Genomic DNA, 13,035 nt, shown 5'->3' with positions numbered 1-13,035 from the left:
TGTCCATTAAAATAACATCAAATTGATCAGAAATACAGTGTAGACATTATTCATGTTGTAAATGACTATTGTAGATGGAAACGTCTGATTTTTTATGGAATATCTACCTAGGTGTACAGAGACCCATTATCAGCAACCATCACTCCTGTGTTCCAATGGCACATTGTGATAGCTAATCCAAGTTTATAATTTTAAAAGGCTAATTGATCATTAGAAACCCTTTTGCAAGTATGTTAGCACAGCTGAAAACTGTTGTACTGATTAAAGAAGCAATAAAACTGGCCTTCTTTAGACTAGTTGAGTATCTGGAGCACCAGCATTTGTGGGTTCGATTACAGGCTCAAAATGGCCAGAAACAAAGACTTTCTTCTGAAACCAGTCAGTCTATTCTTGTTCTGAGAAATGAAGGCTATTCCATGCGAGAAATTGCCAAGAAACTGAAGATCTCGTACAATGCTGTGTACTACTCCCTTCACAGAACAGCGCAAACTGTCTCTAACCAGAATAGAAAGAGGAGTGGGAGGCCCCGGTGCACAACTGAGCAAGAGGACAAGTACATTAGAGTGTCTAGTTTGAGAAACAGACGCCTCACAAGTCCTCAACTGGCAGCTTCATTGAATAATACCCGCAAAACACCAGTCTCAACTTCAACAGTGAAGAGGCGACTCCAGGATGCTGGCCTTCTAGGCAGAGTTGTGAAGAAAAAGCCATATCTCAGACTGGCCAATAAAAAGAAAAGATTAAGATGGGCAAAAGAACACAGACACTGGACAGAGGAACTCTGCCTAGAAGGCCAGCATCCCGGAGTCGCTTTGTCATTATGGGGTATTGTGTGTAGATTGATGAGGGAAAAAAACAATTGAATCCATTTTAGAATAAGGCTGTAACATAGCAAAATGTGGAAAAAGTCAAGGTGTCTGAATACTAAATATATATAAACATAAGAAAATGGTAGGAAAAGAACGCTTAGCATAGATTAGGCAAACATACAAAGAACATCATGATTAAATGTACAAATGTCACATGCTTCGGTTTGGACCGGAGCACAAGCTGTGTAAATCACAGGCCTCATACTGTAATAAAACAGAGGTTATGCTGGCAGTAAGTCAGTAAGAAGCAGGTTATAAGGCACAAGCTCAATACAGATGTTAAATGATTTTAGTGGATTGTGTGGTTCAAACATCATTTACAAGGCACAATTAGTTTATTTACAGATATCACCTCTACGTCAACATGTTAACACTTGTTCTTTTGCTATGAGATCCACTTTGTTAGTAGTTTTTGTTTTTTTACATGCTCCTTCCCGCGTAGAGAAGCATTCTCTCTCTGTTTGCTGGGGTTTTGGTTCAAGATACAAACAGGCCAGTAGGGTTGCCATCTCTGCAGCTTGTCTGATAGTAGCTGTGAAGTGGTGTTAGTGCGAGTCCACTCCTTTCTGTCTCGTTTTTTGTTTTTTAACGTTGTTCATTAATTATGTCCCCGGTGGTTATCCTTAAGGGCTCATTAGCCAGTGAGCTAACATCTCAGAAACAGGACTGTAAGCAGCACAGGCAGCATAGAGAGTTTACTAGGACCGACCTGAAAACAGTTCAAACAGGGGGTTAGATCTCTCTGTTGCAGAAAGTTATTTGCCATTTCTATTTCTACTTGGCAGTGTTTAACATGCAATTATGAATATCCACTCTATTACAAACATATTGAGACCTTGGAAGTAAAGGGTTCATAATGTTGCCAAAAGGGGGTTGTCGAGACAAAAATACGTCCACTGTCCCATTTGAATAAAGTTTTGTTAACTTCTTGACGCTAGGGGTCAGATTTTTTATATTTTTTAAATAACGTTCCCAAGGTAAATGGACTATTTCTCAGGTCCAGATCGTAGAATATGCATATAATTTACAGATTAGGATAGAAAACACTCCAAAGTTTCCAAAACTGTCAAAATATTGTCTGTGAGTATAACAAAACTGATTCTGCAGGCGAAAACCTGAGAAAATATAACCCGGAAGTTATATATTTTTTTTAATCTGTGTTTCCTGGCCAGTCTTCCTTCCATTTAAAGGGATATCAACCAGATTCCTTTTCCAATGGCTTCCTCAGGCTGTGACCAGGCTTTAGACATAGTTTCAGGCTTTTATTTTGAAAAATGAATGAGATTTTTCAAAAGTAGTCAGGTGTCCTCTGAATAGTGCCTGCGCGCGAGAGGGGAGCTCTCCATTTTCCTTTTCTCTCTTATTGAATAGGTTACGGTCCAGTTGAAATATTATCGATTATGTTTGTTAAAAACAACCTGAGGATTGATTATAAAAAACATTTGACATGTTTCTACGACCATTACGGATACTTTTTGGAATTTTCGTCGAACGGAACGAGGCTGTAGTTTTCTCAACATAACGCGCAACCCAAATGGCGTTTTTTTGTTATAAAAGTAATATTTATCGAACAAAAATAACATTTATTGTGTAACTGGGAGTCTCGTGAGTGCAAACATCCGAAGATTATCAAAGGTAAGCGATTAATTTTATTGCTTTTCTGACTTTCGTGACCATGCTAATTTGGGGCTAGCTGTTGTAGCATTGATTGATACACTCACAAAAGCTTGGATTTCTTTCTCTGTAAAGCATATTTTCAAAATCTGACACGATAGGTGTGTTTTGGTATATTTCACTTGTGATTGCATGATTATAAATATTTTTTGTAATATTTTTGAATTTGGCGCCCTGCAATTCAGCGGTTGTTTAGGGAAATGATCCCGTAATCGGGATCTGTGCGCAGAAATGTTAACAACTGCATTTTGTTTAGAACCCTTGAAACCCATGGCCTCCGTGCATTGAACCAGAGCAGAGAGTTAGCTGTTGAGTATAAAGTTGTAAATAAATTAGTGTGCATACGTTACATTCACTATGTATTCAGCTACCCTGCCATGCAGATTGGGATTCAGTCAGTTGTGGACATACCTGGGTAACCTTGTCCATTGTAAGGAATGCCAACACACTGGGAGGAGTCGCAGTAGCCAGGGGGTCCAGGTGGTCCCCTCACTCCTGAGGTTCCCTGGCGACCAGGAGGGCCCCGAGGCCCAGCAGAGCCCGTAGTACCTGTGGCGCCAGTTCGAGCCTCGCCTGGTGGCCCTGGGAGTAGGGAGAGGGAGATGGGTTGTGGAAAATAATTAAAGAATAGTCTGAACGAAACCTCCCTGACATCACCCTTAAATCTCAACTGGAAGTGGAGGGGGGGACTATTGGTCTCTACCACTGTAATTTCAATATTTAGACGGCTCAATTAAAAGTCTGATTAAAAGTGAGCCAGTCAGGGCTCTGGTGAGTTACCCCCTGCCCCAGTCTGTCTAGACAGTACAAACAAAGGATGGAATTTCCTCCGCTCTCTCTTGCTCTTTGATCTCTTAAGTGAGCACATGTGTTGTCAATGAAGGAGCCACCAAAGCAACGCTCATTGTACAACAATCTGATTCTCCCACTCAACAATGAGTCATCATTGCTAGCTAACTAGCTTCCTCCTACAGGAGTTTAGTAGTGTCTTACTTCATTCACAGAAACAGACTTGGCAGTGTTCGACAGGAGGGGGAAGAAGACATCATATATAGGCTGATATTTCCACTAGCTCCCCTACTCCTTGTGATAGGAAAGCTTCTGGGGACTCAGGGCCTTCACATGCTGAATATCAATTAAAGGTGGATGTTATGTTGCCTCCATGAAGACAGCATAATATCAACAGTGAATAAGACGGCTATTAGAGACTAATCCTCAGCCATTTCTAGAATGGGTTTGGGATCACTGATGAATGAGAGGTCGGGGTAACATTGTTTTGATAAGAGAGATAGCAGCTATAATGCATAATGTTAAATCCTTCATCCAGCAATAGACCTTGGCTCTCAATTCCTTTGATGTATCGTATGTTGATCAAGACGTGTGAACACATCTGTGCGGACCAATCCGGTGAAGAAGAAGCATAAATTCTCTCTCGAAAAGAGAAGTGTTTTTCTGGGAATACGTTTGACCGTTCACTGAGAATTTATGAAACACAGCTGCCCAAACGAAGGTTCATGAGACACATCTAGGTAAATCTTGGCCTGCCCCTTGGGTCTGTCATTTATATTGCATTGGGAGGAGTTCTAAAAGTCACAAAGAGAGGTCCAGGGATAGGATTTAGAACAAAATGGCTACCATGGTGAAATAAGTTAAGAACTGTAGATCAGGAAGTAGTGAATAGGAACCTCCTGTCTCCAGTTGTTGAGCACAACCATTTCCAGTTAGTATGCGGGAAGATTCTTATGTTCCATACCTTGTTGTTAAGGTACAGTTGAAGTCGGAAGTTTACATACACCTTAGCCAAATACATTTAAACTCAGTTTTTCACAATTCCTGACATTTAAGCCTAGTAAAAATGCTCTGTCTTAGGTCAGTTAGGATCACCACTTTATTTGAAGATTGTGAAATGTCCGAAAGTAGTAGAGGAAATGATTTATTTCAGCTTTTATTTCTTTCATCACATTCCCAGTGGGTCAGACGTTTACATACACTCAATTAGTATTTGGTAGCATTGCCTTTAAATTGTTTAACTTGGGTCATACATTTCGGGTAGCCTTCCACAAGCTTCCCACAATAAGTTGGGTGAATTTTGGCCCATTCCTCCTGACAAAGCTGGTGTAACTGAGTCAGGTTTGTAGGCCTCCTTGCTCGCACACGCTTTTTCAGTTCTGCCCACAAATGTTCAATAGGATTGAGGTCAGGGCTTTGAGATGGCCACTCCAATACCTTGACTTTGTTGTCCTTAAGCCATTTTGCCACAACATGGGAAGTATGCTTGGGGTCATTGTCCATTTGGAAGACCCATTTGCGTCCAAGATTTAACTTCCTGACTGATGTCTTGAGATGTTGCTTCAATATATCCACATAATTTTTCGTCCTCATGATGCCATCTATTTTGTGAAGTGCACCAGTCCCTCCTGCAGCCAAGCACCCCCACAACATGATGATGCCACCCCCATGCTTCACGGTTGGGATGGTGTTCTTCGGCTTGCAAGCCTCCCCATTTTTCCTCCAAACATAACGATGGTCATTATGGCCAAACAGTTCTATTTTTGTTTCATCAGACCAGAGGACATTTCTCAAAAAAGTACGATCTTTGTCCCCATGTGCAGTTGCAAACCGTAGTCTGGCTTCTTTATGGCGGTTTTGAGCAGTGGCTTCTTCCTTGCTGAACGGCCTTTCAGGTTATGTCGATATAGGACTCGTTTTACTGTGGATACACATACTGTTGTACCTATTTCCTCCAGTATCTTCACAAGGTCCTTTGCACTTTTCGCACCAAAGTACGTTCATCTCTAGGAGACAGAACGCGTCTCCTTCCTGAGCCGTATGACGGCTGCATGGTCCCATGGTGTTTATACTTGCATACTATTGTTTGTACAGATGAACTTGGTACCTTCAGGCGTTTGGAAATTGCTCACAAGGATGAACCAGACTTGTGGAGGTCTACACATTTTTTTCTGAGGTCTTGGCTGATTTCTTTTGATTTTCCCAGGATGTCAAGCAAAGAGGCCCTGAGTTTGAAGGTAGGCCTTGAAATACATCCACAGGTACACCTCCAATTGACTCAAATGGTGTCAATTAGCCTATCATAAGCTTCTGAAGCCATGACATAATTTTCTGGAATTTTCCAAGCTGTTTAAAGGCACAGTCAAGTTAGTGTATGTAAACTTCTGACCCACTGGAATTGTGACACAGTGAATTATAAGTGAAATAATCTGTCCGTAAACAATTGTTGGAAAAAGTACTTGTGTCATGCACAAAGTAGATGTCCTAACCGACTTGCCAAACTACAGTTTGTTAACAAGAAATTTGTGGAGTGGTTGAAAAGCAAGTTTTAATGACTCCAACCTAAGAGTATGTGAACTTCCGACTTCAGCTGTATATGAGGCAAATTACGGAGTCAGGGGCTTCCGTTAATGGTCTGTTTTCTTGTGAGACGGGAGACCTTGGCAGAGGCATAGCTGTGAAATGGGTTATTGTACATGAGAAGTGAGTGATGGCCGAGGTCTTACCAGGGGGACCACTGAGTCCTCTCTGTCCTCTCTGTCCTGTTCCAGGGGATCCTCTCTCTCCCTTCTCTCCTGGCATCCCTGCAGCAACACAATCAGATACACACGCAACAGGTTATTAGCAATGACAAAAGGTCCTATTGCACAGCACCATGTATTTGTAAAAACCACAAATGAGCATGTCTGAGGATGGAGGAAATTGTAGCATGGATCAGATTTACTATAGGAAGTGAAGCATGATGGCAGATGACCATCAATTATTTACATGATGTCATGAACTCTATATTTTTAGAATAGATGTGTTTTGCACAATTGCTTGCAATCAAAACTTCCATTTGATCTTTGTGCTCCAGTCATTATTTAATTGTACCATTGTTGTAAAAGTTGCAATGTTACTCCAGGCTCAAAGAGCAGACCAACCGTTATCCTAGGATGTTACATAGGTTAAAGAAGAGGACCGTGTCCTGTCATAACTTAAAGTTTTGCATCTCTGATAGGTTGGAATTTACTTTCTAGCCATACAAAAACAGGAAGTAATAAAAACAGGCAAAAAATACATAAACAGCACATTATCACTCACCTCTCTCTCCTTGGTTTCCAGGTAAGCCGGGGTTTCCAGGGAAACCATTTCGGCCAGTCTGTCCAGGTTCTCCACGAGGACCCGTGTTGCCGGCGGTACCAGGGGGGCCTGCGGGGCCTGGGTTGTTGCTAGAGTAACCGGTGGGGATCTGGTTGATCATATTATTAATTCTGCTCATTTGACCTGAGAGGAATGAATGAAGATATGATTAAGGCAGATAGCAAAATCACATAGATAGTTTATTTGTATACATTGTATGTGTGTGTAGGTGTACCCAACCAATGCTGGTTTTTGAAGGTCTAAATAAGAACTCACTATTCACAAGCTGTTCGCAAACTTGTCTGGCAATGGAACGCATCAGATTCTGAGATGCAAAGTCCCCCTGGAAAACAAACACATTTTGGTGAGACAAGGTTATGCTACTCTGAGAATCAGGGGTTGACAACAGGCGTCTGGCGGGCAAATAAAAAAGCACCTCCCAAAGTTCTGAGGATTTTTGTTTTTGGTCAAAAAAGGACTAAATTCACCAGTGATTCAGATAAAAATTAGTTTCATTTAGGAAATCTGCTCACCAAGTATTCCCATGAATAAAGAAAAAGAGACGTGATCGTGTCTCCATGTAATTAAGGTATGAAATGGTTGTTCTTTTCCAATACAACCTCTTTTGTGCCTTACTTGTGGTCAATTTGCAGTGTACAAATGATTATAATTATGTTCCGGCACCATTGACCATCGGCTCCGACAAAAAATCAGCCCACGGCTGAATCTAGTTGTCTAGCCCTGGACTAAAGGATACAGTAGTTGCCTAGTCCTGGACTAAAGGATACAGTAGTTGCCTAGTCCTGGACTAAAGGATACAGTAGTTGCCTAGCCCTGGACTAAAGGATACAGTAGTTGCCTAGCCCTGGACTAAAGGATACAGTAGTTGCCTAGCCCTGGACTAAAGGATACAGTAGTTGCCTAGTCCTGGACTAAAGGATACCGTAGTTGCCTAGTCCTGGACTAAAGGATACCGTAGTTGCCTTGTCCTGGACTAAAGGATACAGTAGTTGCCTAGCCCTGGACTAAAGGATACAGTAGTTGCCTAGTCCTGGACTAAAGGATACAGTAGTTGCCTAGCCCTGGACTAAAGGATACAGTAGTTGCCTAGTCCTGGACTAAAGGATACAGTAGTTGCCTAGTCCTGGACTAAAGGATACAGTAGTTGCCTAGCCCTGGACTAAAGGATACAGCACATACCCTCTCTCCCTTTTCTCCTTTTACTCCAGACAGTCCCTGTGAAAAAGAGGAAACATGGATGTTCTCAATACAAGGAAAGCCATTCATTTGCATGAGATTTGCAACAAAACACCACAAATACGCTTTTTTTTCCAATTTAATCAAATGCAGTGGGATGATTCAAGACAGTCTTTGAAGAGGTAGGATTTCAGATGTTTTTGGAAGATGGCTAGGGACTCTGCTGTCCTCGATGAAACATACATCATCACCATATGACCACTTGTATTTCTACATACTGGGTTTCCTGTGTCTCCTGGTTTTCCTGGGCTTCCTGTGTTTCCTGGTGAACCCGGAGATCCTGGACTTCCCTGGATGATGAGAAGATGGACAGCGTTATTGCTACATCCACTTACCAAAGTTACCAAACGGTAAACATAAGGACAACAACCACTCCTGAAGGACTGAGTTTGTCTGTGTTTTGACCACGTCTTCTGGCTGCAGTACTCACCATCGGTCCCGTTGGACCTCTAGGTCCCGATGGTCCTTCCTTCCCTGGGGGTCCCTGGGAAGAGAAGATAGACACTCACAACAGGCAGCAATAAAAGTTGGCATTACGTTGTTGTTGTGTTGTCAATGTTAACTTTATTTCTGTATATATGTACTGTATGTTTTATGGTGCTGTTAAACTGGTGGTGCTTCCAAGAGATGGGACTATAAAAACTCAGTGAAATAAACCAGGACCTCGCTAATCTCCCTAGCGACCAATCTCTGTAGTGTGTTCTACTGCGCCAGTTTAATGGAGCCCAATGACGTCATCTGACATGCACCAGAATACTAGGAGCACACAACAGTTTAACTGCGCACGTTGAGTGATCACATGCACACGTTGAGTTAAGTAGGTGCTGGCTAGATTCATGGCCTTTCAACAGTGCCTGTACACTGAGCAGCTCTGTGTAGAGGTACAGAGATGCTGATCTTACCCGCACTCCTCCTGGTCCAACAGAACCCATAGGACCAGCAGCACCAGCAGGACCCTGCATGAACACAACACACTCAATCAAACTCTGATAACCAGTAATAACACACAATTCTGACAAAATGGCTCAAATGGCACAAAATTGCCTTTTCATTTGGCCAGAAATGATAACTACTAGCTGTACTGTGTAATAACTGCTCTCTAGTTTCCTTGTGAGAACTCTCTTGTTTTTTAGTGAGAACGTGATAGACTTTTCTGATGCAATTTAGGATACTTGATTTGGTTGTTGAAATGCATGTTGTTAGCAGAACCATTCGACAGCCAAGGCTGCTATAGTCATAAACATCTTAATGTGATTATTCTCAAGTATTACTAACATCACAGGGTAATTGTTAGGATTCAGGTGTGACTCATATTTCCAAAGTAAAGTCGTCCTTGATGGGGGTGAGTGATTCTCAACTAAATTATGCTCATTATTGGCGTCACAGGATAATGCCTCCAATCTTTGAAATCCAGGGGCCGATCATTCAGCACTGGAGTTGTCAGTGATACAGTCTGGTCAAGCTGTAGGTTATCAGTGATACAGTCTGGTCAAGCTGTAGGTTATCAGTGATACAGTCTGGTCAAGCTGTAGGTTATCAGTGATACAGTCTGGTCAAGCTGTAGGTTATCAGTGATACAGTCTGGTCAAGCTGTAGGTTGTCAGTGATACAGTCTGGTCAAGCTGTAGGTTGTCAGTGATACAGTCTGGACAAGCTGTAGGTTATCAGTGATACAGTCTGGTCAAGCTGTAGGTTGTCAGTGATACAGTCTGGACAAGCTGTAGGTTATCAGTGATACAGTCTGGTCAAGCTGTAGGTTATCAGTGATACAGTCTGGTCAAGCTGTAGGTTATCAGTGATACAGTCTGGTCAAGCTGTAGGTTGTCAGTGATACAGTCTGGTCAAGCTGTAGGTTGTCAGTGATACAGTCTGGACAAGCTGTAGGTTGTCAGTGATACAGTCTGGTCAAGCTGTAGGTTGTCAGTGATACAGTCTGGTCAAGCTGTAGGTTATCAGTGATACAGTCTGGTCAAGCTGTAGGTTATCAGTGATACAGTCTGGTCAAGCTGTAGGTTGTCAGTGATACAGTCTGGTCGAGCTGTAGGTTGTCAGTGATACAGTCTGGTCGAGCTGTAGGTTATCAGTGATACAGTCTGGTCAAGCTGTAGGTTGTCAGTGATACAGTCTGGTCAAGCTGTAGGTTATCAGTGATACAGTCTGGTCAAGCTGTAGGTTATCAGTGATACAGTCTGGTCAAGCTGTAGGTTATCAGTGATACAGTCTGGTCAAGCTGTAGGTTGTCAGTGATACAGTCTGGTCAAGCTGTAGGTTATCAGTGATACAGTCTGGTCAAGCTGTAGGTTATCAGTGATACAGTCTGGACAAGCTGTAGGTTGTCAGTGGTACAGTCTGGTCAAGCTGTAGGTTGTCAGTGATACAGTCTGGTCAAGCTGTAGGTTATCAGTGATACAGTCTGGTCAAGCTGTAGGTTGTCAGTGATACAGTCTGGTCAAGCTGTAGGTTGTCAGTGATACAGTCTGGTCAAGCTGTAGGTTATCAGTGATACAGTCTGGTCAAGCTGTAGGTTATCAGTGATACAGTCTGGTCAAGCTGTAGGTTTTCAGTGATACAGTCTGGTCAAGCTGTAGGTTGTCAGTGATACAGTCTGGTCAAGCTGTAGGTTGTCAGTGATACAGTCTGGTCAAGCTGTAGGTTATCAGTGATACAGTCTGGTCAAGCTGTAGGTTGTCAGTGATACAGTCTGGTCAAGCTGTAGGTTGTCAGTGATACAGTCTGGTCAAGCTGTAGGTTATCAGTGATACAGTCTGGTCAAGCTGTAGGTTATCAGTGATACAGTCTGGTCAAGCTGTAGGTTGTCAGTGATACAGTCTGGTCAAGCTGTAGGTTGTCAGTGATACAGTCTGGTCAAGCTGTAGGTTATCAGTGATACAGTTTGGTCATGGTGGAGGTTGCGTGGTTGACCAGTTCCAAAACCCTAAACAATTCTTTGTAACCCCCTTCAGGTTGTTTCCTCTTTACAAGAGGGGCAAGGAATCCATCTAACGTAAGAAGGATATCCTCCAAGAAATTACCAGGCCAGGGTACGTTTGACTTCTGATATGCAGTCCCATTGTCTCCTGCCATCGTTCTTTGGGCTTTTGATGCAATTTAGGATCCAAATATTCCCAGACACTTTGATGGTCATTGGCAACCTTGAGGGATGTAGTCTTATAATCCTGAGGTTGCTTATCTTCACATCCCTTATTTTCTCAGCTATTTAAATCCAATTAGTGGCACCTAAGTAAAATGAAGAATACACTCTTAGACAAAAAGGGTTCCAAAAGGGTACTTCGGCTGTCCCCATAGGTGAACCCTTTTTGGTTCCAAGTAGACCTCTTTTGGGTTTCATGTAGAACCCTCTGGGGAAAGGGTTCTACATGGAACCCAATAGTGTTGTACCTGAAACCAAAAAGGGTTCTTCAAATGGTTCTCCTATGGGACAGCCGAATAACCATTTGAGGTTCTACATAGCACATTTTTTCTAGGAGTGTAGTCTACAATTCACTCTTTTTGGCCATGACTATAGGGTTTACACTATAGGGTTTACAGTATCGGTTTTACAGTATAGGGTTTACAGTATAAGTTTTACACTATAGGGTTTACACTATAGTGTTTACAGTATAGGTTTTACAGTATAGGTTTTACAGTATAGGGTTTACACTATAGGGTTTACAGTATAGGGTTGACAGTATAGAATATGTACAGTTCATATTAATCCTCTATTCCCATTAGCAAGACTCTTCTGTGCTCCATGATAGCTTAACTGCACCACTGGCCTTCCACTGTAAATCAGCAGGTTGCTTGGAGTGTATACCCCACTCTGGGGACTGCATGGTCTACCTCCCACTTTGAATGTGGTTTCAGCTTTGCCATGTGGACAGATTCCAGACTCCAGTAGCGCTGTTTCTCTCTGTGGATCGTCTCTGGTTTCTTGTTGAAAACCACAGCTAATGAAAAAGAAAGCTGTACTCACTTGCAGCCCAGTCAGGCCTGAGTCTCCGGGATCTCCCTTTGGTCCGGGACGGCCCTGAGAAGACAAAGGGAAGGAGAGGTTTAGAGCTGGAGTACAAAGGGAACTCCAACCCTGAACAACTACAGATCTGCTCTTTCTCTTGACCACGTAGTCTGTCATTGAGAGTGAATTTACATCCCAGCTTCAGGAGGATGTCTAACAATAAATAAGGTCTTCTTAACACAGAGTGACTGTGTGTGTAAATCATACGTCAGGGAGGACATCCTACAGTCCCCCACACTGTAAATCCCTAAGAACACTGCAGATGACTTACAGGTTCTCCGGGCAGAGACAAGCCATTAGGGCCTTGTGGACCTGGAGGTCCGGATGGTCCTGGAAGTCCTTGTTCTCCACGGGGGCCCATTGAACCCTATAGTAGAAGCAGAATGACAAAACCAAACAGTCACACTAATATTAAACTATTTACACCATATCTCCCGGTAGACCTCCCCACTGCTTTTCCCAGCAGCGCTGAGAGAATGAGAAGGAACCAGAACAATCAGTGACCGTTGGTGAGAAATATGTTCTACTTCTCATCAGACCTCTCAACATAGACCTCCTTAAATCAAGCTGGGGGAAAATAAACAGGACATAACAAGCTGAAAATTATACAGTACATTCAATAAGTGGGTTCAGATGTGAGAAATCTGTTTTGGCTGATGGGGCATGCTAATGGTATGTGCTTTGAGATAACTACTGCATTAGGCTGAAGTCTGATTTACTGTAAATGCGTTAGGCCTTGGACTGTATCCCAGCTCAGTAGGATATGGCTTGATTTAAAGTCGGATTCAGGCTTGGACCACACATCCATAATATTCAATGAATCGCTCTGGATCCAAGTGTGTGTTAAATGGCTTGATACTAATACAAAATCATTACTTACAGTTGGTCCTGAGTCTCCTCTCTCTCCTCTGGGTCCTTTAGTACCTGGTCCACCCTGGGAAAGTCAAGCAAGGATGAGAGACAGAGTCAGAGACTGAGAGTCAGAGCCATCCCCACAACAAGAGCTGTTTCCAGACCTAAATCCCAAGCCAGCAGGAATCCCCCAGGGGCTTAGATGAGGTTGCAGAGTGAAGCAAACATATTCCAGAT

The 13,035-nt window shown here is 42.7% G+C and overlaps 1 pseudogene; it reads right to left on the bottom strand.

The window, feature by feature from the left end:
- Positions 1–885: 885 nt before the first annotated feature.
- LOC120059780 overlaps positions 886–13,035 on the bottom strand; it is a 76,132-nt pseudogene continuing 63,982 nt past the window's right edge.

Source organism: Salvelinus namaycush, chromosome 15, assembly GCF_016432855.1.
Source record: "Salvelinus namaycush isolate Seneca chromosome 15, SaNama_1.0, whole genome shotgun sequence".
Classification (NCBI taxonomy): domain Eukaryota; kingdom Metazoa; phylum Chordata; class Actinopteri; order Salmoniformes; family Salmonidae; genus Salvelinus; species Salvelinus namaycush.
This window is presented reverse-complemented; position numbering and strand designations above follow the sequence as displayed.